This window comes from Bactrocera tryoni, chromosome 1 (assembly GCF_016617805.1).
Source record: "Bactrocera tryoni isolate S06 chromosome 1, CSIRO_BtryS06_freeze2, whole genome shotgun sequence".
NCBI lineage: Eukaryota > Metazoa > Arthropoda > Insecta > Diptera > Tephritidae > Bactrocera > Bactrocera tryoni.
In genome coordinates this window covers 66,457,866-66,485,714 of record NC_052499.1, presented here as the reverse complement: position 1 = coordinate 66,485,714, position 27,849 = coordinate 66,457,866, and the positions used below count along the sequence as shown (strand labels likewise).

Sequence of the window (27,849 nt, the reverse complement as noted above, 5' to 3'; positions counted from 1 at the left end):
CGTGTTAATACTTCCCTTAGCTTCCATATAACTAATACAACGATTTTCGAAGTTCCTGGTGACCTAACCCCTATATAACAAGCATATAACAGCCTCGTGACTTTACTTCATATTCTAGGTAATGGTATGTGAGGTACCTTAAGGGCTATACCAGTGTGATGCATGAAAAATTAGGCGATTTTCGTGAATTTTTTTATAAGAAAGTACTAGATTGAACGTTTTGACGTTCTATGGACGTAATAAAGTATATTTTTAGCTATATTCACATTTTTTTTTTTACAAAAATATTGAAAAATAACGGAGTTATGTGCTGTCTGCGAAAGTGCCGAAAAAAAGTGCTTCAACTGCTGGCATGATTCCGATCGAATGAGTAGCTGAAACAAAAAAATTCAAAATGTTTATTAAACTTAAATATATTTTCTATACAATAAACTACGATCCTTGAAAAATATCAAAAATTAAGAATTTTTTTTTTGAAAGTGTCACACTGGTAGAACCCCTTAATGAAACTCAGGGAACATTTGATTATTATATGGCAAATTCATAGCATGTAGTATTGGCAAAAATAGATAAAATCGGATCGGACCCAACCCCCACATACTAAATATAATGATTTTCGTTTTTCTATCAAACATTTTGTCGAATATATCAGTCTTTGTTTGTATTATATAGATATATGTATATATACGTAATTTGGTTTTAATTCTTGCAAGTTCTTAGAGTATTAAAATTTTCGGTTGCAGCCGAACTTAGCACTTCCTTAATTGTTTTTATGTAATTTTTTATCATCTGCAAATTAATGTTCTCTTACCTTTTTGAGTTTTAGTGTCGCTTTGATATCTAAATGCGAAGTATTCAATTTCTTTCGCTTAGCAAATATAAAGGGGTTGACATTTGGCACAAATCGGTGCTTGGACAATTTTAGTTATCGTACGAGGAATGGGTTCACAAGGACTTCAGTAATATCAGTATCAAATATTCTCCTGTGTGACTGAGGCAGTTCATAAGTGGAGTGTTTTTATTAGAGTGGTCCTTAAAAAATAAAGAAAAAACATACATTTTCGATGGTTTTTTGTAGATTTACTTTAAAGAATAATAATTTATTCCTAAAAATAATTTGTGCAGATTTGGTAACGGAATGATTTACGCACTTTTTTCACTTTATGGACTTTCTTTTGTCTAAAATTGGACAATAAAATGCAAATTGAAAATTGGATCTTATGATTTATGATGAAGTCATTTAACCTATATCCTATAATTGAGGTTATGATGACTTCAAGCTTAGCTAATACAGACATACCAGCAGTTTCATGCGATAAACTCAACTTGGCAATATTTTTAGTTGACTAGACCCTATAAGCAAAGCTTTAATATGCCGGTACTCTTAAAATACTCTGCCAAAAGTTAACGAATAGGCTCTCCTTCAGCAGAAGCACAGACAGCAGCAGCCGCCGAACATTCATACATATTGAAAACCCCTTCATAAGTCTCAATAAACGTAGTAACGTATGTATTTATATATATATGTATGTATATACATTTTTGTCATAATGAGTCGGTATTTATTTGTGTTTCCCTTGGCGACGCACAGTTAAATCGCTCAGCTTCTTTCTTAATATCCTTTCATAAAATTCTTTTGATCTTTTGCCTGCAAAGATTTTAATTATTGGCATTTCTGTTTTATAACACATGCACACTCATATATATATATATGTATATGTATTTGTATATATATATTTACATATATATATATGAATTTGGATATACTTATGAGCATTTAATTTCAGCTTTTGCTTGCTATAGCTTTTGCCATGCTCTTGAATAAATTTCGACGCTCGACCCATAAACCAGTTTAACTTAACTACTCTTCGCACAAATTAATTTTCCCAGAATTTTTGAATTTGTCTGATAGCTTTATAAATACAACAAAAATTATGAATGAATGTCCTAACTCCATTCATAATACCTCATAATTACATCGTATTTGTAAACCGAAAGAAACAATTATTAATACGAAACAACTATCCAACTTTAACCCAACTAATTGCGTTTCAAAAAATATTAATTAATTAAAAAATAACAATTTTGCAAGCCAGCAGGTGTTCTGCCAAGACAAAGTAAAAGTTAAACTCTTCCTAGGGCACCGAAACACACACAGCTGTATGAAACTTCAACAGCCAACGTGGCATGGCGCAGACTTGTCTGCCCCGAAGTCATTTCTGTCGGTTGCTTTTAAGAGCGAACTTCTTTAGTCAGCATTTCATTAAGACTTGGTTTATCCCCACTGCACACACCAACAAATTGTGCTAAAAGTTGTACAAAAAGTGATTTATGATTTGGCCAACTGTTGATTCTTACATACATATACATATGTACATACAGCACGTAGACGCAAGTTTGGCACCCCCTCGGGAGTATTTCGCCGTACTATTGTTTCTATTGTCTGTACTTCATGTATTAGTTAATTTTTCCTTCCTCTTGCTTTAGGGAATTTATATACTAGTGTTTTTGCTGATATCGAATTACACCCTGTAGGGTGGTAGTTACTATATTAGCACTACATAACCGCAAAATGTAGAGTTGTTTTTGTTGGAAGAGCTCTCATTGATATGAACGTTTACACAAAAGTCTAAATTTGCTTACTCAAGCCTCAAAGGTAGTAGGAGGCTCTCCCTCTCGTTGTACGGCGATAATTTACCGTTGACAGATACTCTTTAAAGCAAGGATTTGGTGTAACGCTTATCAACTCGTTGCTTTGCAAAAACGATGTGTTTTTCCCCCTCAAAGGTTTTTATCAAAACACGAAATTCACTTTCACTCTAACAAAACAAAAAGATAGCGTCACTTTGAGGCCCATAACTTGAGAATGATTCAATGACAGGTTATGAAAGCCTGACAGAATTTTCGTTAAGCTTAGTACTCGCAGAGAGCGAAAGAGATGTTTTCTTTGGCGCGATCTCTCGTACAGGTAAGAGTCTTTTTAGCTCATCTAGAACCTTCTGTAACAGCCTTTTGTTTACTGTTCCAGTTAATATCATTGTTATACGCTGAACAAAGTGGATTAAGTTTTTTTAAGAGCTGCGTAAATGTAGCCGTCTGTCCGTCTATCTGCAATTTGCGTAATTTATTTTCTCTCAAAAAAGCTGCTCATTTGTAGGACTACTATTAGGCTGTTCACGATAAGGTGGTTATCGGGTTATATGGTTATGTGGTTATGTGATTAAGTAAACAACAACAAAATGCGGTATGACAAAATAACCAACTTTGACCAACCTAGACCCTTGTTTACAGATTATGTGGTTGTTTGCTTATTTCCAGTGTTAGAAAGTCGTTGGAATTTTACTAATTGGCAGCACAAAAAATAAATAAAACTAAGCGAATGGCATTTCCATTTAGATTTTCTTATTGGAAAATCTGCTATTAACAGCTGTTTTTTGTTTACAATCAGCAAATTAAAATCGAAATAAAAAGCATCACAAAGCATCAAAAATCATCAATAATAATAAAAAATTATTATTTATACAAAGAATTTTTTGAACCCTTAAAATTCGGATTACTTAATAAGCATATACCTTCAATAAAGTCCATTTCCTGAATAGCAGAACTTATTTTAAATTCGATTATTTTGCTTTTTAAACTTTGTTTAGGCATTTTATGAGTAGGAATTACATTGAACTAGAATTGTAAACAATGAACAGCTGTTTGTGTAAAAATAAGCAAATAACCATACATAGGATGTTCACGGAGCACAGAGGTTATTTTTAATTTAATAATCACATAACCCGATAACCACCTTGGTAGATGGAAAACTTTTTAATTTGACGAGATATTTTCGCGAAATTCAGCATGGATCGTTATCTAAGGCGATGACGATTATATTTTACGTTTGATATTTAATAATTTGAAGTTTTGGACTATACTATATATAATTTTAGACCTTTCAAATTAGATACGATTCATTAGTAACTATCAGAATAACAGCTTTCTCGATCCATAGTGGTTATAAACTAGTCATAAGATGGAATAAAGTATTATTTTAATATCTGGTGACCAGAAAACAAATATTTTCGAAAAGTTGATTTACAGTTCTCTTCGAAGAACGTTTTTTACGGTCCCTCAACGGTTTTTTATTTTATTTTTACTCGCCTTAAAGTTTTTTTTTGTACAAGATTCGTAAGATTTTGCACACACAGACGTTCGCTTGAAGATTACATACATATATTGTCATGCGATTTTTGCCCAGTTTATTTTTAGAATTATTATAATATTTGCATATTATCAGTTTAGCTATGAACATACATATGTATATCATGTCATTTTTATCGATAAATCTCCTTTCACATTAAATCGAGTTCAACAGTCTGATTTTCCTCAAATTGCGTTTTCAAAATTCCATAAAATTGAGTAAATAAGATTACACATACATACGTACATGTAATTCTGTGTGTTTTTGTATCTAGGAGTTCCAGCTAATCACAGAGGTCAAAACTAAATTACGCTTTGGCATGTTATCGCCAACTTCATACACATATATACACACATACCCACAAACATAGAATCAAGCTCACGCTAGACTCGTATATAAACTATAAGTACTCTCTAAATTAGCCGCTCGCTGTCTACCTTGCTGTCAAAATGCCTGCTCATAGGCGTCGGCTCCTGCCCGTTGGCCGTCGTCGGCTCTTCATAGTGTCAATTATGTTGCAATTATCAATTTTGCAGCTTGCAACTTACACATTGCATTGCATTTCAATCGTTTTGCTGCAGCTAGAATTTCCAACGGTTTGATTACAGTCAGCTTTTCCGATCTATGACTACTTGTGGATACTTACACATCGCCCTCGTCCCCGCTCAGCAGCCTGTAATTATAGTAATTTCGTTTCGTGCAACCTCATCGTCGTGCCTCAAACAAACGTTGCTGTTGCAGTGGCAGTAGCAGCAGACGCCCGGCCTTGTTTGCCAGACACACCCATTTGTTGGGAATGCCAGCAGTGAACGTGCCCCCGCTTCATAATATAGCTGTCTGTACGCTTATAGTAGTAACCACAAGCGCTTATATCGTCGCATTTATTTTTACTTTTGAATAATTTATGTGTTGGTTCAGCGTCTTCAATGTGTCTGTGGTTGTCTGACTAACTACTTGCATTATTTTGTGGTCATAAAATATCCAATCGATTGAAATGCACCGGTATCCACACTTCACACATCTTAAGCTGTCGTAATTTTGTCTGTATATATTGCAATCGGTTATTGTTGCCAGTTGCATTCGTTCACATAGCGCTCGTAAAGCTCGAGGTGGAGTTGGAGCAATGACTGCCGTTAAGTAATGACACTAATAGGTTTAGTATAGACAACTTATTTTCTGGAATGGATTGTGTAGTTTGTTAGTTAAACAGTTCTAAACGCTATATGTTGAGACTTATCGGCCTTAGGCTTATCTATATAACGTTTCCTTTTCCGATCACGGGTGTAACTTTTTGCTGGCCTTTTCACGATCCTATTAAATCAACGGTTTGATGGCTGATCCCCGAAGATTTCAAGTTGATCACTCTTAGACTACTATATACAATCCTTTGTGAGTCCAGCCAATAACTCATGAAATTGAATACTTACTCCTCGACAATGTACCTCGAATCTGTCACAAATCTGCCCAGCTGCTTTACTACATTTCCGCTATTTCACCTGGAAGTATGAGATCATAGGTATTTTAGCAACTCTCAGCTTCTTCCAAGCAGCTTGTTCAACTGGCATCCGGTAAAATTTTCAATATTGTCACCATTTTAAACTTTTCCAACCATTGAAAGGTGAACTTTGCTGGGAGCGAAGAGCGCACTAGACCTCTAACGATGACTTCTGGGTCTGGTTCAGAGAACTTATCAGTTTGCAGTTTCCAATTTGGCTATGGACAATCACCCAAACCAGTCTAATCATCACATCAGTAATCTCGAGTATACGGCCAGCGACTACTTCCATTCTATACCTTCCTCGATTGTATGTGAAATGTTAAATGTTTTCTTAATCATAGTTTATATCGAATCTAAAGTCCCAAGAGTTGGTAAAGAAGCAAAGCCATTTAAGGTTAACCAGGATGTACCACTCGCAGGCGGCCTGTACTAAACCCCCCTATACCACTACCTGCACAAAATTTTAGATATTTTAAAAATCCTACCGGCAGAAAAAGAAAGGATGGAAAATGTAGATCTACGCCAAGATCGTACTCATCTGTACTTTTTACATGGATAAAGACTTCAAGACTGATTAGGAGGTTTAATGAGGTTTCCATTTTAAAGTCCTAACAAAGGAACTGACTTTCTTGATTAGTAAAACTACAGAAAGTTATAATTCATCGTATCTCCAAGAAAAAGTCCAAAAAGGAAAGTCAAATTAGAAACTAATCTCCGAAAAATAGTTTTTGATAAAAACAGTAACTGAATTAAGAGAGAAAAGCAACAAAAACATGAACTAAACCAATGGTATCGGCTAGGCAATCATGGGGTTCAATAAATGTGCTAAGTCTATAAAGTACATTTAAAGAAGGGTCATGGTAATTTCCAACAAGCCGGCGATCAATGCTTTCACACAAAAATTTTGAATTTTTATGAACTCAAAAAACAAAAAAAATCGAGTAAAATGAAAAAAATATCATAAAACGTAAATTAGCGAATAATATTGTATAAATCGACATTGTGTGAAAACAATCGTGGAATCCATGCTAATTATTACACACACCATTTGTCCGCTCCAACATTGTCGCCGCCTTGTCACATGGGTGAATCGAAGCGCACAGCCTACAAAAATATGCAAAATGTAAGTGAGCAAATTAAAAGTCCTATTAAGATGCGAAAATCACAACACTTGAGACAACGTTGAAGCATCATTAACCAGCAAAGCTTTTGGCACAAAGGGAAATTCCCTCACACCATACCGACTTGGAGAGCACCAGCATTACTTCATCCGCGATTTCCACATGTGATTCCCACATGAGTAGCGTGAAAAAATAATAAGTGCAAAACTCAATACAGACAACAACAATAACAACACATTTGGCGCATCAAAAGCAATTAACGGCGGAGCGACAGACACCGACTGCCGTTGCACAGTGATTAAAATGTATCCACATGCTCGTATATGCTTTTGTGGTCTGGCGGCTCCGCTCTGTGACGTCTGTCGTCTCATATGTATTTATTATAGCATTATGTTTTGTGTATGTGTATGTGTATGTGTGTGTGTCTGCGTGTTTTTTTTTCTTTTTTTTTTGTCTAAGTGTTAATGTTTGCAACGTAATTACTGTACGTACTTTGCTATGTGATAACTACACTTTTGCTCTTATCATCACACCATACCTTGATTTGTCTAACATTGCCCATTGTCTTCCAGATCACGTGACTATCGTTCATCATATAAGGTGAATTGTCGTCAACAGCGTCGATCAGTGTCTAGATTGTCGCTGTGATGAGAGACATGCTGCGTTTCAGATTGGAAAAGTTTCTATAAACGAACTACAGGTGAATGTGCGGACACACCTTTTGTCTATCGTGAGTGGTGAAGGCAATAAGTTGAGACTCGCAAAGTCGCAGCAAAGTCAAAAACTTTATAGTAGATATCTGATCGTCCGAAGATTTGGTGGAAGCATGTTCAATAATATATACCGCTATATCATACTTTTCATTGCTCGATTCTCTCTTTATATTAGGTCTCCGATCGTCCGAAAATTTGATAGCATTTTGCGGTATAAATTTTATTGCTATATCATACTTTCAATTTCTCGGTTCGTCCACAATAATACGATAGAGTTTATAGACGATATCTGAAGCTGAATCGTACTGGGTACATTGCGATCTAATCTTTAGCATTGATGATACAAAATGCTGTCAGTATTTCTTGAGAACTTTCAGACCTTTCGAAAATGATTTTTATGTCGGAAAATATTATTTTACTGATGAGAATTTTGTAGTTTTCATTTAAGATTTCAGGCCGGAAAGTCAGGAACTCGATGACTTATCACACTGAGGTTGAAAAAAATACTAAAAACAATCTAATAAAAATCAAAAAAAGGCTAAAAAATCGATTGCTTATAAAAAATTGTTTTTAAAATGCAGGATCCCGAATTTCTTTCAATATTTTCACTTTCGATCTTCCTCCAATGTTCCTTGTTTTTTTTACTAATGAATCATTTTTATATTCAAATTTAACAATTCGACATTTTCGGCTTCCATTTTTCATATAATTTCTCTTTATTTCTCATACTTCACCATAAACTTAACTGTGAGCATAAAAATATGAAATTAAAAATAATTTTCGTGCAATCAAAAAGCGAAGTGTTGCCAATAAAATCTATTTCATGTGTCACTAAAAAACACAGTTAACCATTTTACATAACTTCCAATGCGATAATCCAAAAAAGACCGACAACATTTTTGCAGACGCGCAGAGTGTGAGCCGGAGTTCGTCCACCGCTCACCCCTTTCGAAATCGTGATAGGGTTTGCCCAAACATTATGGTACCTGCTGTCATTACTAGAACGGTTGTAGTAGTTGTTGTAGAAGAGTCAACGAACTGGAACACCGTGATGACGATGATAGACAAACAGAGAATGGAAGAGTACAAGCCCACTTACATACATACACACACATAGAATGCATCAACTCGCATGCATTGGTGGATTTGGATGAGTGCATCGGCATGTGTGTGTGTATGTGCCTGTGTTGCTTGTTTGCGGCTCAAATCACATAAAAGTATTTTACAGTTAGTGCAGCAGACAGTTTAATTTGTTGTTGCGCATAAATGCAGTCATATTTTGTATTTGTATTTACATATATTTACATACATACCCTGCGGGAAATTCATAGCATAGATACTTGGACATTACAAATCTTTTATGTACTTCCATGTGAGCAAAAGTTAGTTCGTGATTTACTTAACTGTGAGTATAATATATCTAATATAGCTGACTCTCCTTTTTTGACAGATCGCACATGTGTCAAGCTGTCATGTTATTTTTGTTCAGTATTGTTTGGCATTTCATCATTACAAATCGTTCAACTGTAAAGAATGTGTTTCGCGTGCTTCGCTCAAGTTATGATCAACATAATGGGCCTATTGAGTGTGCTATTTGCAACACCATCACCCATCTTGAGACCCAGCATTAATTATTGGATAATATTCGACCGAATACTATATACCACGTCCAGCACGCAATAAAGAAAATATAGCATCCGTAGCTGAGAATGTAAACGAAGACCGTGGGGAATCGATGCTGTGCCGTTTGCAGCAACTCGGACTGACATGTGGAACGAGTTAGCGCATTTTATGGCGAAATCTTTAATTGAAAGCGTACAAAATACAACTTGTGCAAGAACTGAAGCCGCTCGGTCTCTTGAAAGGTTCAATGAGATCCGATGTTTTCGATTTTGTTCATCGATGAGGCCCATTTCTGACTCAATGGGTATGTAAACAAACAAAATTGCCGCATTTGGGACGAAGAGCAACCTGAAGCTATTCAAGAGCTGCCATTTCTTCCCGAAAAAATGAACGGTTTGGTGTGATTTGTGGGGCGAAGGAATCATCGGTCCATATTTCTTAAAAACTTATGCCGGTGAGAGCATAAACGTCAATGGCGACCGTTATCGCGCTATTATAACCAAGTTGATGTCTGAAATTGAAACTGGTGATCGCGGCGTATTAGTTTAAACAAGACGGCGCCATTTCCCACACATCGCATCAATCAACGGATTTATTGAGCGAATACATCGGTGAACAGATAATTTCACGTTTAGCGCCCGTCGATTGGCGGCCACCAAGATCGTGTGATATTGCACCGTTAGACAAAAAATCTAAAATGAAATGGCAATATTCGAGGTCTAAATTATTCACCACTTGAAAAGAACCTCAATTTTTTTGAAATTTCTGATTTTTTAAAATAAAGTATCGCCAATTAGCATTCCGACAGGGCACAGGCCTGCAAGTACACATACAGTTATGCCGACACAAATGCAGTTCAAATGAGTAGCAACGCTGGACAGCTGGTTTGCATCTCTCCCACATTCACACTCACACACACAAACTTACTTGCATCGCACATTCGTCCATGGTCATGTGGCAAAGCCAAGGCAGTAGACCCATTGTCACACCGAAAGAGCGCCAATATGTTGAGCCACAACTACCATACATGTGCTCATGTCTGGAGGGTGGTGTGTGGTTGTATGCAAAATTGAAATGTAAATGTCGCCAACGCTGTGGAGGGCAATGACAATAACAAATACATAAAGCAGCCACTTTGTGGCATGGTAATTTATTGTTTGTATTGGCTCGGTTTGGTTTGATTTCGTTCGCCTCTGCTTGACTTTACATGTACTTATTGTTGTTGTTGTTTTCGCAATTATCGTTATTGCTGTTGTTGTTGGCGATGATGCAGGAAACGCATTTGCCGCCATTAACTGACTACTCATACCCGATTGCATTTGCAAAAAGTAGCAACACTCAACAATAACAACAACAGGCAACTCAACTTATTGAACTTCATCGTGCACACACGCACTCGTTTCGCCTAACACATACTCCTCCCTCTCAATATAATATTTTAATGCATAAAAGTTGCAATATAATTCTATAAGTCATCGTCGCTGCAACGGCGACAACGGTCGTGCCCCCCGATGGCAGTCGTGGTACTCTTTTGCTGGTTGTGATGTCTGTGTCTGCCTTGCCTGCCTGTCTGCTTCTCGCTCTAGTTTTTGTCGCCAAGTTCAATTGGTTACAATAAAGCTTTTTCGTGTTGATTTTTTTTTAGATTTGTTTTTTTCAATGGCTCTGTAGAATGCATTTTATTTTGTGCATTTTATCAGCTGCAAATTCGAAGCTTTGAATGTAATACCGTAAAGTTTAAGTTTATAGCTAACTTAACTGCACGCCTGGGCGAAAATTATTTTTGTTATATTAAAATTTGATATTTTATTTTTTTTTGATATTAAAAAAAAACATTGTTTAGACGAGAATTTTTTTCGCAAAAAAAAATTATTTTTATTAAAAAAAATATATGTATGTATGTATATACAAATATTTTATAAGAATTTTTTTAGAAAGAATTGATTTAATTTTTTTTTAGTAATGTTCTTGCTACTTTTTTATGCAAGCCAAATATTTTAGAAGAAATGACAAATTTTTCAATATAGACTGGACGTAGCCCCACAGGAAATAGTCTAACGGCGTCCAATTGACTGGGCCATTTCGTGAGATAACACGTTCGCCAAACTTGGTTTTCAATAAATCGATTGTGACATTCGCTGTGTGACTTGTACCGCCGTCCTGTTGCATCCATATTTTGTCCAAGTTCATATCATCCAATTCGGACCGAAAATATTCGGTTATCATTAAGCGGTAGGGATTCCCAATTCACAGTAACGTGCCGGTTTTGATCATCACGGAAGAAGTACGGCCCAATGACGCCGCCGTTCGATAAAACGCACCAAACCGTAATTATTTCGGAATGCGGTAGTGACTCATGGAGTACGTGTGGATTGCCTGACCAATAACGCATATTTTGCCATTCAACCCGAAATGAGTCTCATCGCTGAACATGATTTTTCGATGAAAATCCGGATCATTTTCAAGTTGTTGCTCAGCCCAATTCACGAACATACAACAATTCTGGTGGTCAAGCGGCTTCAGTTCTTGCGTCAATTTGATCTTGTAAAGATGTAAGCCAAGATCTTTTCGCAATATTCTCCGCAACAACGTCACAGAGATGCCCACCAACGCTTGAGAACGGCATGTGATAGAGAGACTTATTTGGGTCTTCCTCAATTGATGCGCTAGCGGCAGCAATATTCTCGACACTACTTTGTCTCACTGCGGATTCAAATTTTTCTACTAACCGCCCAATTGTTGATCTGACAGGACGATTATGACGCCCATAAATTGGACAAAGCGCTCTTAAAAATGAAGCCACTGACTCCGAATTTCGGTAGTAATTTTTAATAATTTCGACTTGTTGTATCTTATAGTATATCTTTCCATGATGAAATGACAAACCTAACTGAAGAGAAATGTCAAAAGAGCGGAGAAAAAATATGACGTCATTTACTGTCCCTATCGGTTTACTTTTGTAGCATCCCTATTGAAAATCCCGTTATGAAATTTTTTTTTATTTGACAGGAAATCTTCACGAAATTTGGCGTGGAATTGTGCAAGGTAAAGGCACAGTCTCCGAACAAATTGTTCAGATCGGGCTACTATAGCATTTAGCTGCCATACAATAAAATAAACGATAAAAATGAAATTCTTTCATGTAAAACTTTTTTTATTTCAGAAGATTCCTTCTCGAAATTCGACATGGATTATTTTCCAAAGCAACGGCACAATCTCCGATGAAATTGTTCAGATCGAACTACTACATATAACAAATAGCTGACATACAAACTGACCGACTGACTGACTAAAAATTAATTTCCTTCAGCAAATAGAAGATTTCTGGTCGTGGCGTTGCTTAATTTTAAACCGCCTCCAAAAATAACATTGTTTTCTAAATAAAATAAACCAATAAAATTACTCGCCATTCACCACAATGCGCTAAAATACCATGTAAAGTCAATTATTTTCAAATCACCCCTTTCATGGCCATTAATGCGACAATTGTCACAAGCGGCAAGCAATGCCACCTACTACGGGGTCTGGGGCTTGTCTCGCCAAATCGATTTTTATCTTTATTTATATGAAATCAAGCAGGCGTGCGTTGCTGCAAATAATTTGTAGGCACTACAATTGTAGGACGATAACACTTTTGCGGTCGACTCCGAAGTTCACGGTAAAGAGCAAAGTTTTGCTACCGAAGAGTGGCTACCAATATGCATACAACATTTAAATGTCACTGTAATGTCAATGTAAATGTTTCACCAAACTCAGATCGCTTACATTACTCAGGTGATTCGAGTGCTTCAGGCTTTGGTGAATGGTGCAGGAGGCAGTAACTGCAATCAGCTTGAAATCTCAGCTACTAATTATGCTTGATTCACCTTCGAAATGTCACGCTTATACTCGAGTACAGTGCTAAGGTGCTTGAAAGCCGGAAATATACAATACTTTTCTCTACCAATTTCTACTAAAAGCGTGGCAAACAGCCAATGCGGCCACGTCAAACACTTATAAAGCAATTATTTATATGAAAATTTTTCAAAATAATAACCAAACAATCATATTGACCGAAGCCACACGAACCACATACTCATATACTATACATACTCACACACACACAAAGCAATCTGGCTTTGAGCATTCGCTGTTTGCCGTCACAATATAAATTATACAATTGTTTAACTGTTTATTTATGCATCGAATGTTATTTTAATGGCAAACCAAGCTGTTGCCCCACCGCACTTCCCTCCCATTTAAATATGTGCCGGCTCGATAGTAAGTGTTTATTTAACATATTTTTACTCACTGTACACATTCTAAGCGCATGTGTGTGTGTGTGTGTGTGTGAGCGAGCGCCTGTCTACTCGCCGGTGTTTAGTGTGTAGGCAAATAAATGCTCCCAAGTGGTGCATGGAGCCTGGTAATTTATGCACACGTGCTGCCGGTCGACCGTCCGACCATCTTCGCCCCACCTACACACACGCACACATTTATGTATTTATGCACATCGCCTGCAGCGCACGCCTTCCCTTACGTTACCTACCTACTCGTTTATGCATTAGCCTATATTTTTCACACACTCGTAATGCTTATAAATGAATTTACATACATTATTGCCATGAAGCACCGGAAAAAATGAGAAATACTAAGTAAACATCGGTGCGTTGACAGTAGTTGTTTTTGTTTTGTGTGTCTGCATGACATTAGTTGTCGGTCGTTCTACTCGAAATGCGTTGGCTATTTATTGATGTTCGATAACTGTTGGACGTCGCCGCTTATTTGTTTGTGTGGCATTTCGCTTTTGACAGCCCTTAGAGCCACGTTGTGCTTAGCTACACACGTATGTGTGTATGTATGCCGGCAGTATAATTCCGGTAGCTGCATTCAAGGTGTTATTTAATGTGTTATTTTGCCTTTGACGCATCTAATCAAGTTAATTATAGTTATTTTGTTAATGCAAGGTTGTTTTTCGGTAGCAAATGGAGCGACCACTGTAAGAAGAAAATAAACGTTTGGGGTATTCAATGAATGTTCGGAGCGCAATGTTGGAATTGTGAGACAATTTGATGTTAATGGTTACCTACATTGTCAGCTATTTATGAAAGTGAAAGTTTAAGTTCAAATTATAGAACTGTTCAGAATAATATATCTTCTTCTCATTTTCTGGATTGTGCTTTATTTTTGTCCCGTATGAATTTAATCAAGTTAAAAGCGGTCTCCAAAGTGAACTAAAATAATCGCATTAATAGTAAATTTATTAACTACAAATTTAATCATGTTTCTAGGCCTGAAAGTGATATTTAAAGGGTTATCTGATATAACTTGCATGTCAGGAAAATCCAGTTTTTTCGTGATTTTTTTTTTGTTTAATAAAAAGAATAAAAAATTTTTTACAATAACCCATGATCAATTTGAAAAGTTTTGGATTCCCTAGATCCCGTAGCCGATTTCTAGAAGAACCTCCGAAAAATAATTTTCTCCTGCTTCGTTGAGTAAGATTTGTCTGCTTAAAATTATACCAAAACTATAAAAAAAATTTCCGAGTTGAATATAGGTTATGATTGACAAATTTCAAATTTCGTTTTTGACGGCTTCCCAAAACATATTTTTTTATTTACACAAGTGGCCTAAAAATCGAAATAATGAAAAATCTTAATTCTTCAAAGGAATTTTCCTCACCGACTGGACCGATTGTTTTGAGATTGTCACATGACCTTCTCAAATATATTTATCTAGAGCGACGTGACACGAAAGCTTCCGGCAATTCATCATTGGTAGGGGGGAAACTCTGTTATTATTATCTTCAAAGTTATCTTCTGACTAGATATTCACCATGCCCTAAATCTTGGAAAAGACCCGTGAAAAGGGAATACACCACTTCTTCGTCGATTTCAAAGCTACTTTTAACAGCACGAAAGAGAGCTGCCTTTATGCCGCGATGTCTGAATTTGCTATCCCCGCAAAACTAATGCGGCTGTGTAAGCTGACGTTGAGCAATACCAAAAGCTCCGTCAGGATCGGGAAGAACCTCTCCGAGCCGTTCGATACCAAATGAGGTTTCAGAAAAGGCGACTCCCTTTCGTACGACTTCTTCACTCTGCTCTTGGAGAAAATAATTCGAGCTGCAGAGCTGAAAAGAGAAGGCACAGTCTTTTAAGACTTGGCTCCCACGGCACTGTTGACAGTCATAACTTCGAAATCGTAGATAATTTCGTCTATCTTGGAACCAGTATCAACGGCAACAATAATGTCAGCCTCGAAATCCAACGCAGAATAGCTCTTGCCAACAGGTGCTACTTCGGACTGAATAGGCAATTGAGAACTAAAGTCCTCTCTCGACGAACAAAGACCAAACTCTATAAGTCAGTCATTATTCCGTTCTGCTATAGGGTGCAGAGGCAGGAACGAAGACAAAATCTGATGAGTCGATGTTACGAGTTTTCGAGAGAAAGGTTCTGCGGAAGATTTATGGTCCTTTGCACATTGGCCACGGCGAATACCGTATTCGATGGAACGATGAGCTTTATGAGATATACGACTTCATTGACATATAGTAGTTTAGCGAATTAAAAGACAACGGTTACGCTGGCTAAGACATGTTGTCCGAATGGACGAAAATGCTCTAGCTCTGAAAATATTCTACGCGATACTCGTCGAGGGAAGCAGAGCAAGAGGAAACCTCCACTCCGTTCGAAAGACTAGGTGGAGAATGACGTGGCATCGCAATTGGCGCCACCTTGCGAAAAGAAGAAACGACTGACGCGCTGTTGTTAAGTCGGCTATAACCGCGTAAACGGTGTCTACGCCAGTAAAGAGGAAGAAGAAGATATGAATGTCTGTAATCATCTGTTCATTTATTCAAACTTGTTCATAATAGCGCCCACTTTGCTCTTTAATGCCAATCGTTCTATAAAAAAGCAAAAACAGAAACAGCTATTGCACCCCAATCCCTTTAACAGTGCCGTCTAAGCTGTATTCAATGAGTTCCAAAAACAAAAAAAAACCGATTGATTATGGTATTAGTCATTTCTACAAAAAAGTATTAGCAACATGTCATTATTATGTTACACTTGCGCACTTTAGTTCTACTTATGTAAGTACCTAAATATGTATGTATGTACGCATATCACACAGACCTTCGATATCATCTTTTATAAATGCTTTTAGTGCATATGTCAATCATTGAACACTAATTTACCCCTAACATATACACATACTTAGCTACTCATGCCACAAATGATCAATTAATCACCAACATTTGTGACATGTTGACAATTATTTTCCATTTCATCGAAACACTGTTGCATAGTGACCAACGTTGACAGCACAACCTCACCTGTAAAGGAGCACAACTTTACATACAATATATTGAACGAGGATGATGACCAAACGACACTCAGTGATGTACCTGTGGTTCGTAGAGTGTTGCCACCTGCAAACAGCGGCGCACCCCCAGCCACGTGCATCGATTTCCAACTAACCTAATTTCAATGCCATTGCAACTTATACCTTTTTAGATAGGTACATATGTATATTATTACTGTTTCAGGCTTTCATAGAGCACTTTAACGGTAAGAGCTAAAAATCAACACCCCCCTCTCACTCACATATTGCCACATCGAAGTGCGCACATTCCTTTTGGCTCCCGTTTTCGGTTTTGTAAGTGTTGTGTCTCAATGCCTGCTGGCATTATTATCTACTTTTTATGTATCTCAATGTGGGTATTTGCTTGTAAAGGCTCCCTATCGAACTTGAACTCAATTAAGTGCGCTCTAAAAAGTTGTTTCCTTTTCGCTCTCGTTTCCTTACTTAGAAATTCCCTTTCTTCCTATCGTCGCTTTATGCATTTTATTATTATGTATTTTCTTATGCCCTCATTTTTTGTTGTTGTGTTTTTTTTTTTGCCTGGCACATTTTCATTTCACCACCCGGCTGGCTGTGCGCTTCCTCCTCTCCATCTGCCTGGCATTTATGTAAGTCTGCAATGACTTAATGTCAATAAATGCATCGAGTGTGAGTGGAAGTATTTTATTTATGAGCTAGAAGCTGTTGCATGCTTTTCGTGGGGGTGGCGGTCTTGTTGGCTCAGCCGTTCAGGGAAGTTCGTGTACTGGCAGGAAGTGTTTTTAGTTTTCCATTGTCGTTGCATTTTTCTTTTTATACCCTGAACAGGATATATTTCCAGTAGTAATATACGAGAATTAATAACTCAGTTTTGGAGATATCAATCTGAAATCTTGCACACGCCCTTTTCTCTCCAAAATGTTCCTTATTTGTCGGAATCACCGTTATCGGATCACTATAGCATATAGCTGTCATACAAACTGATCGATAAAAATCAAGTCCTTATATGGAAAACTTTTTTATTTTAGAAGTTATCTTCATGAAATTTGGCATGGATTGTTATCTGAGGCAATGCTACAATATCTGAACAAATTATTCAAGTAGAACCACTATAGCATATAGCTGTCATACAAAGTGAACGGTCAAAATCAGGTCCTTGTATGGAAAACTTTTTTATTTTAAAAGTTATCTTCACGAAATTTGGTATGGATTATTATCTGAGGCAATGCTACAATATCTGAACAAATTATTCAAGTAGAACCACTATAGCATATAGCTGTCATACAAAGTGAACGGTCAAAATCAGGTCCTTGTATAGAAAACTTTTTTATTTTAAAAGTTATCTTCATGAAATTTGGTATGGATTATTATCTGAGGCAATGCTACAATATCTGAACAAATTATTCAAGTAGAACCACTATAGCATATAGCTGTCATACAAAGTGAAGTGTATGGAAAACTTTTTTATTTTAGAAGTTATCTCCACGAAATTTGGCGTGGATTAGTATCTGAGGCAATGGTATAATATCTAAACAAATTACTGAGAAAGGACCACTATATTATATAGCTGTCATACAAACTGACCGTTTTAAAACAAGTTTTTGCGTGTAAAATTTTTTATTTGTGAAGGCTATTAAATTTTGAGTGCAACCAAAGTTAACGTTTTTTCTTGTTCCACTTTATAATGTCATGTATATATACATATATTTGTGTATGCGCGTTGTCACAATTCAAATGTCATCGCACAAGTAGTCGTTCGTTTGCGCGTAAATTTTCTAAAGATTTATTTTTAGTTATTGTTTTAAAGGGCAGGCACAACTTGCAACAAATCCTCAATTCGTGCACCATAACATACATCTATAAGTTTGTAAAAATGTGTATCCATGCAACAAAATCACTCCACGTCACTTTTATCTGCCTCGCGTTGCTCGTTTTGTCAGCAACTGTCGCTATTTTATTCATCAATGTCTTGTTGCAACAGATGCACCAGTTTTTCACTGAGCCGTACATCCGCGCGCGCCTATAAATGTATTTACAATCTCTATACCATGCTTACAATGCTGCGAAACGTGCTGCTTACGAATCATAATGCTTACAAATGTATGATATTTTTGTGTATGTATGTATGTATGAGTATGAGATGGGTATACTCTTGCTCTTGGCAGCAATTCTTCTTTCGGTTTTTAGTGCTCAATTCCGGGTTCAATTCAATTTGGTGCGCTCACTCACTCTCCTGTTGCCGTGTGCCGCTTTATTGCGCCCCATTGGATTTATTGAAAATATTCCTTACATTTACGTGAATTATTTATGACCAGGTGCATGTGTCCCCCGTTTGAGTACACTTTCATTCAATTGCACATTTGTTCATTCATATATTTCGTGGCAGCGGTTATGAAGTGCGCCTCAATCTAAATATCTCATAATTTGTATAGACTTCAAAAACTTATAACACTTTACTGTAACAGGTGGTCTCCAAGCAATATAAATGCAACCCTGATTGTTTTTTTTTATATTTAATGCCTTCTTAAGCAGAAATGATCAAAATATTACTATTCTGTTCACCTTTCTCCTAGTCAAGTTTTATTTTTCATAAATAAAATAATTGTTTTCCATAGCGCCACCTGGCGACCATAAGTAATTAAGTACAAGTCTTGAAAAACAAAATTGAAAACTTAGACAGTCACAAATAATTTTTCCCTAATATACCTTTAGCTTTCTCCAGACTGGATAAGGAAGCGTTGCAAAGGGGTTGGGTAGTGAGCGAAGGTAAGACGAAATATCTCCTGTCACCAAACAAACAGTCGTCGCACTCGCGACTTGGCTCCCAAGTCACTGTTAACTGTAATAACTTCGAAGTCGTAAATAATTTTGTCTATATACGTATTGAAACCAGCGTTAAAACTAACAACAACGTCAGCCTCGAAATCCAACGCAGAATAACTATTGCCAACAGATGCTACTTCGGACTGATACAGCAATTGAGAAGTAAAATACTCTATCGACGAACAAAGACCAAACTGCACAAGTCACTCATCAACCCCGTTCTGCCATACGGTGCAGAGGCATGGACGATGACAACATCTGATGAGGTTCTGCAGTAGATCTATCGTACTTTGCGCATTGGCAACATTGACATAGTTCAGTAAATTAAGAGACAGCGGCTATGCTGGCTAGGTCATGTCAGCCGAATGGATGAAAATACACCACCTCTAAGAGTATTCGACGCAGTACCCGCCGGGGGAAGCAGAGGAAGAGGAATACCTTCACTCCGTTTGAAAGACCAGGTAGAGAAAGACCTGGCTGCACTTGGAATCTCCAATTAATAGTAAAGAAAAAGAAGAATATACCCTCCGAGATAATCTTACCCAGATTGGTTGGTCAACCAACCAACATCGACAGCTATGTGGTATAGTGATCCGATATCGGCGATACCGACCAACCATTCCCCACCACCCACCACCATCTAAAGCATCACTTTTTCACTGTACTTTCTAATGAATGTGGGTATGTGTATGAGTTGCTTTATGCTGCGACGGCATAATCAACGCGAACATTATCGACCACAGAGCACGTACTATCAGAACCACTGACGTTGCTGCACTCCAATAGCCGCCCAACACTCCTTCAAACTTACAAATGTATTTGACATATGCGAAAAAAAAATTCACTTTTTTAATAGATAGATACACAAAAACCACACGAAACATGCATGCGAAAGCAGAGGAATGGAGTCAGATCAAGAGCCAGAGCCTGCCTGCTGCTAACGGCAAAGGAGAACAACGCAATGCGCGACAAAGGAAAAGTTTGCTTAATAACATGCATCAACAGCTGCTGATGTTGTTGTCGGAGGCAGCGGCACTGTGACATCCTGGCTGGCATATTTGTCGTACGTGGCTGGCAAGCCAACGAAAAACAACACAACTCGCCCCCAAACATACTCTGCCGCAGACACAATGCGTTCTAGAAGAAAAGATTTTTCCCCCACAAAGTCGGCAAAAAAGCGCTCTGCACGCCATCTTGATTTTGTCTGTCCTACTAAGTGAGTGAGTGAGTGTGTGTATTTGTGCATACGCCCTGCCGCGGCGCGGCTGCTGACTAGTTGGCTGACTAAGCACACAATGCTTGCTCACTCGCTGGCATGAGTGGGTCGCGGTTAAGGTGTGAGGCGCAAATTTCAATAGTCATTTTCAACAGTTTCCAACGGCAGTTGTGTTTGAGCACGTGTGTGTATTCCGTAATGTTGGCAATCGGCTCCTGAAGTCCTTCAACACTATCCTTCTGTCGGACTTGCTGACTCTGCGAATGTTGACCACTTCTCTGGCCCTACCTGTGCCTATAACCGTATTTTCCATTAACTATGCATTGCTTGCTGATGCGTTGTTGCTGCTATTGTTGCCGCTTTTGTTGAATTCATTGTTTGCGCGTATTTTTGCTTTATCGATATGTATTTACTTGAAATTCGCCAATTGAACGAGTTTGTGGTGAATACTCTTGGAAGAACAATTGCAGAGCATCTATCACGCAGTGGTCAGTTGGGAGGGGATGTTATCGACATATCGATTACAACATTTTTAGTGTGTTGGTATTTCAATAGTGCTTGGAAGGGTGAGAATATATTTCTTAAAATAGATTTTCCTCTCTAAAAGTGTGGTCAGGTGCTTGATCTTTTTCTGTGAAATTAATCGAATTCACAACTAAAATAACGCATTCCCAACTTTTTTGTATAATTATATTAACCTTTATTAGGAATTACAATTTATCAAATCGAGCTCGAAATAATTCGTCAGATTCGATTTTTTTTAAGATCTTCTATGTGATTTAAAACTTAATACTATATATGTACATATTTGTCCGACGCATTTTCGATTTTGTATAAATGTCTGAGAGGGTCGAAGGGTCTGCTCGAAAATTTTCGTATTAGCATTAGAAAGAAAGCAAGAGCTCGCTTAATTTACTTGCTATTGTATGGAGGAGAATTAGCTGGAGACGTTCAGTCACTTTCTCCTCCATTGTCCATGCTTTTGCACGACTGAGACTGAAACATTTCAGTAGTCCTACCTTCGGGAAACCAGAAGAAATAAACGAAACAACAAATTTGTGGGAGGCTCAAAGCGCTTCGTCGATTTGTAATGGTCTTATGATCCAGTATATTGGAGTTTTTAGGTACCGCATCGGAACGGCGTTCTTCGCTTTCCAAAGTCAGTTCGACCTCTTAATCCAACCTAACCTAACTTATTGTTCGACTCTTGGATTTTTATTTTTTTGCTCGATAAGCCTGTCAACTAGGGAGCAGTTCTCAAAATTCTCTGTCATTACAACAAAACTAGTAATAGGAAATTTTGGCATGCTATAACTTTTTCTTCCTTTTTTCTGAATTTAAATATCCTTTTTTTTGAATTTAAATATCCGTTTTTCTGAATTTAAATATCCGCTCCGTGGAATGCGCCATGAGACGATTGTGCCTATAAATCCACTGAAGAAACCAAAGACTATTTCAGCTGAGGCCTTAAACAAATAGAAAAAAATCGTTGACACACTTGTATTGACCCAAAACGATGTCATATTACAGATGATGACGAAGAATTACAGAAATTATGATCGACCCTCATTCTGCCATAGAATAAGATTACTTATTAGAATGGACGACCAAGTCCAAACGAATTTAATGCCGTTCCATACTTACTTTGTTTCTTTGATCTTCTAAGATACTGACATGAAAAATTAGTTAACACATCTTCTCTACTTTAATCTCTGCCAATGTAGAAAAAGTGTTTCTTATGTTCTACACACCTGCGAAACCAGTATGTTACACGCTACAACGGCTGATTACACCGATTCGCCTATTTGCCATTGTTCCCGCTGTCATTTGTGCATATCTTTATTCCGTTCTTATTTGTTGTTGTACCTTTTGACGACCCACGAAACGCTCTCTCGTGTCTAACTTGCTGACATTTCGGCGAGATGGCATCGACAGATTTGTTGTGCTGTTAAATAGATGGTGTGGTTACGTCTGAGCGCACACATACAACTCACTTGACAGTGTCGCGCGATGAGCAAGCAAATCGCTTGATGCTCCACCGCAAGAAACCACCATATTATATACTCCTCGTATGCATATTCATGCGATTGTCTATCGAATGCTCTGGCTTTTGCTTTTGCTGTTGTTTAGATACACACGAGTGCTGTGTTGTTAGTGTTGTTACCGAGCTTGTTGACACACAGCCCGTCATTCAGACGGAAAGAAAAGAAGGTGTGTACGCGCCTGTGAATATGTAGCTATTGAAAGATACTTGCTTGAGGCACTGATTTTATTTTATTTTTTTCGCTTTTGCTGCCTTCCGTTCTTCCTGAGTTAGCTAGCTACGTGATAATTGTATCTGCCACCAAATCTTTATTTGTTGCTCGTTCTTCCTTTCTTCACACATTTTTCTTTACCGTGTGCGCTTAGTTCTCACGCTCGATTTAACGCATAAAATTATTCAATAAACATGTTTATTTAATTTCCGATAAAATCGCGCATATCTATTGCCAATACGTGGGCCATGAACAGTGTGGGTCAATAAAACACTCGCTTGCGCGACTTCAAGTCGTTAAATTAATTGAAGTGCTGCCTGACTGCCGAGCCCTAGTTTTGTTTGTGTTATTCGCCTGTTGTTTGATTTTATATTTAATGTGTTTACAAATACTTACATATTTGTTTTTTTGTATTTTTATTGTTTTTGAATTTTTAACATTTTTTTTTTTTGAATTTTAAATTTTTTGGTTGTATATTTCCGATTTAGTGACAGCCTTTCTATCCATTTCCGTTGTTGCTACTCCAAATTTAGTTTCTTATATCGGATTTTCGATCGATTAAAATGAAACACCAAACTGTAACAAAAGCAACCTTTTTTGTTTATGTTTTGACTCCTTCCGTCCGCTTTCTCTGACTCCCACATATTGCTTGTGACATTATCAATTTATGCATAAGTTTCTTGGGCAGCAAAAGTGTTTTTCCTCTTCTGTTCTTTGTTTATAAAAGTTTTAATAGTTTGCCGTCGTTAGAAATAAAAGACCCAAATCAAAAATCAGTTCATGCAAGGAAACCAACTCTCCATTTTCACATTACACTAACTTATTTCCGTATACCAAAAAATTATTGGTTATCCATGTGTCCTATTTTTGTCTGATTTCTTCTATTTTTTGACATTTCTTGCTATCCAAAAGTAGTGCAGCGCGGCAATGCTGGTTGATTTTCGTTGAGTGCTACTTCCTCCTCCTCCCCCCTTGCCGACGTGATTCATGTTTATACTCCGTGAAATTGTCAAGGGTTGTTTCTTATCGTTTACCATAATCACCAGCCTCCACCACACATCACCATTCTCAGCGACACAACGTCGTCGTCGTCGTCGTGGTCGTCGTCACTTTCGGCAGCAGACTCTCTCTCTATCTTCATCAGTGCCTCTCAAATTATTTGATATACACTTTAGTGTTGTTTGTTTGACTCTCACAATGTTTTTCTATGAGTATATTTAACCTAGCGGCAAAAGAATAATATAACTTTACCACTTCAGAAATGTACACCACACACAGCATAAGTAGGTATGTACACATGCTCTCCTTTCTCTTAATCTCTAGCGACTTGCCCTGACTTTCATTCATGTTAACTGTAATATTGATGAACAGAAAGTTATTTCAGCACGTACAACTCATCGAAGTTTAGTTCTAAACTGTTGTGAAATGCTTCTACCGTTGTCTACACACCGTTGTCTACACACAGACACACACACGCCACTCCTTCGTGTTAGCTTTTAGTAACTGCACACACAAACATCTACATAAGTACAGATTTTTACCTGTTTAGACACACATCTAGCCGAGTTTGATTAGCAGCGTTAACAGCAAATATCAAAAAACCGGAATCACTGACAACAAACCTTTGCTATTTGAGCTCTAAGTATGCGCCCATTTACATACATACATACACACTCACACACACACATACATGTCATGCCGGAGCGGTAGCGGCGAAGAGAGGCTCGCAGTCGAAACGCATTGAGAGGCGAACGCAAACACAGGGCATTAATCTCATTGCAATACGTCTAACATCATTTCCATGCCAGAACAATAACCAACAACAGCGTGTGTTTTTTGCTTTTGCTGTTGTTGCACGTGAGAAATGTGTATGAGCCGCACATACACATGCATACTTGCTCATAGTACATTTCGCTTTTTAACATTTTTGTGAATTCTTTGCCAACATTCAACTCATTTTTTGGTATAGTCGATTTAACCGGCGCACCGTTGCCAGATTGGTGGTCGCAGTGAATTCTTGGTGTTAAGGGCTGGTAGATGATTTTTTCTATTATACAGTACTTGTCCAATAAATTACGAACGAAAACAAAAATTTAATATTTTCAATATAATTTAATAATATTGAATATGATTCAATACAAAAATATGATAATTTAAGTTTAATGTATATAGCATATAAAAAATATTTTTTTTTTTAAATACGCCAAATATTTATGTTTTTATTAATGATTAAAGTTAGAACTCCGGATAATTTTTTTGTTCGTTCGTAATTTATTGGACAGGTACTGTATACTTATGCATGTTTATTATTGATAGAAATAATACCGAAATTAAATTAAGCGGTCAGTAGGGTAATCTTTTTTCAAAAAAAAAAAATATTTGCATTTTCTGTTCCCTTATACCCTTATAGTTAATGTAGAAACCTACTTTACCATTGGAAGGTTTCGAAAATGGTCCAAAAATAATACCGCTTGACGTTCGGAGCGCTCGGAGTGCACACCTTAAACTTTAAACGCGTTTTTCTCCAAACGCACTTTTTTAAACTGGCGGACATGATTTCGGTCGAACTACTCAATCGATTTGCTTAATTTTTTTTTTAATGTTCACAAAACGCCAGGCTATCGTCCCTACTATTTGTCAATGTTATGACAAAATTTATGTAAAAAAAAACATGGGGAAAAATTAAAAAAAAACGTTAATTACTTTTTCATTTATCAACATTTTTTCATGATTCTAGCAGGGACGATAACCATTCACGTACTTTTTAAGAATACATTAGGTTTTTAATAATTTAACATCACGCGCTAAATTACCCATCTGGCAACGCCATCGCTTTTTGTGCGCGCGCTCTGTTGATATGCTTAAGCCATGTCGCACTGTTGTTACTATTAAATAATGTTGTTACTATTTTTGCGTTAGTCGGTTCGCATTTGGTGTTGCCACTGACACTGCCGCGCACTGCTGCTTCATGCTTCTGCTGTTGCATGCTTTCAGCTAAACGAGTGTATCTACATATGTTTGTATGCGTGTTTATCGGTGTTAGCTTGTGTGTTTGCCGTTGCTCTCTGGACTAAGTGATTTTACGTGTATGGCGCACCACACGTACGAATACGGATACCGAATATGTTGACTGAATGTTTCTTTTATTTCATTTCATTTCACCTCGTTTCATATACAACAAATCTATACATATTTACGTACCTTTTTTCGTCACTTCCTTTTTACCACACCGTTCTTATAACGTTGATTGTGCATGTATGTATGTGATTACGTGTGTGTTTGTACTGTTTACGGCTGCTGCTGTCATGTTGTTGTGCTGTTGTTGTGTGTTGTTTGGTTGGTTGGTTGACTGGCTGGTCGGTCGGTCGGTTCTCCCTTCTGTTGTTGTATACATTAATCGAGTATTTGGCTGTTATTGCAGAGATCTTTTTTGTATGCTGATGGCAACGATGAGAACGTCGAATGTCGCCGCCGATGACGACTACGACGACGACGGGATATGAAATTTTTTGTGTGGTTAGCCTGAATAGTATTACGTGCCGGGGAGCAATGAATGGCAGCAAAATTCTATTTGTCTCGTCGTCAATGCCGTCGCGTGTAATATAAATTTTTATATGTGCTTTATTTATTTGTTGTTGTTTGTGCACAATCTAAATGAATGGGCGATATTGAAATAACATACATATACACAAGTTGCAAGCCGAAAACAACAACAAATACATGCAGTGTAAATGTTGTAACAAATAATAGAAGATTATATGGAAAAAAAAATAAAATAAATAAATAGTGAAAATACAAAGAAATATAAAATAAACTAAAATGTGTTAAAGTGCACCCGTGCGAGATAGAAATAGGAAAACAATATCTATCGAGATATCGGTAAAGTGTAGTGATGTGCCGTAGTGTATGTGTGTGTGTGCGGCAGTGGTGAGGTGAATGAAAAGAAATTGAGTCGGCAGCTTTTTCGTCCATAAGCGAGCAATAAAAGCGATGTTATTGAATTTATAATTAAAAGATAATGAAATGCAAATTTGATTTGTGGCAAAAGTAGACCAACACATGGTACACAAACAAAAATGAAAATAAGTAAATAAAATAAGAGAAGCGAAGCGAAGAAATATTATTTACTCTCAACAAATGTGGCGTTCAATATGTGTGTGTGGTACATGTGGTGTGTGTATGAAGCGCAGTCAAAAAAATAAATGTGTATTGTGTGTGCATATTGATTAAAAAATAATTATATAAAATAAACACACTTAAGTGAATGGAGAAACATTGAAACAACAAAAAACAAACATATGAAAAGAAATTATTAAATAAAAATAAAAGTGAAATTAAGTGTGCCTCCTCATAAACAAAAGTTGAATAAAAATTAACAAAAAAAATCACAAAAAAAATACTAGCAAAGCAGTCACTTTTCAAATTTAGTTTTGTGAACTAAAATATTTTCAAAATTTTTCCGCAATTCTATAGTGAGTATTAAAGAGGTGTAAAAATGTTATTACTCGTATAACCAAAAATCTAACCAGAATGCTAACTATCTTAATACACATTTGTACATACATATTGTTTATATGTTTGTATGTATGCATACATTCGTAAAAGTCTAAATATCTATAGTTAATCTTCGGCGCATAGGCTGGAAATGTTGATGATGCAAAGACCAAAAACTAACAACCACAATAATAGCATAACAGCAGGAGCAGCCGAACAACAGCAACTACAACAACAGTGACATTTACAGTCCATGTCAATAGTAATATAGCTGCTAGCAAAAGTGGCGACAAGAACAAAAACAGATATAGATACATTTTCCCATTAGGTTTTTTCGGCATTTGTACACACGTACACACATATTCATACTTATACATATATAGGGATACAAACGGTGCGCGCGTGTGACGGTGTATGCATATGTAAGTGTTCCGTCATGTTTGTTTCCTATCGCATTTTTGTTCTGTGATTCTTCAACAACCTCAACATCATTATTAACACTATCTAAGCACCATTATTAGCTTGATCATCATCATCATCATCAACTTCAACGTTAATGCTGAACTTTTGGTTGTTTGACTGTTTGTATGT

At 37.0% G+C, this 27,849-nt stretch overlaps 1 protein-coding gene and 1 long non-coding RNA gene across 2 annotated transcripts in view; one reads left to right on the top strand and one right to left on the bottom strand.

Moving 5' to 3' along the window:
- LOC120767000 (mucin-5AC) overlaps positions 1-27,849 on the top strand; it is a 105,347-nt gene that overhangs the window by 52,598 nt on the left and 24,900 nt on the right. The window lies entirely within an intron of this gene.
- On the bottom strand, positions 347-26,408 carry LOC120767003. The gene is made up of 3 exons (XR_005704636.1): positions 25,966-26,408; positions 812-1,032; positions 347-374 (listed from the first exon to the last, which is right to left on the bottom strand). It is a non-coding gene; the product is annotated as an uncharacterized LOC120767003 (long non-coding RNA).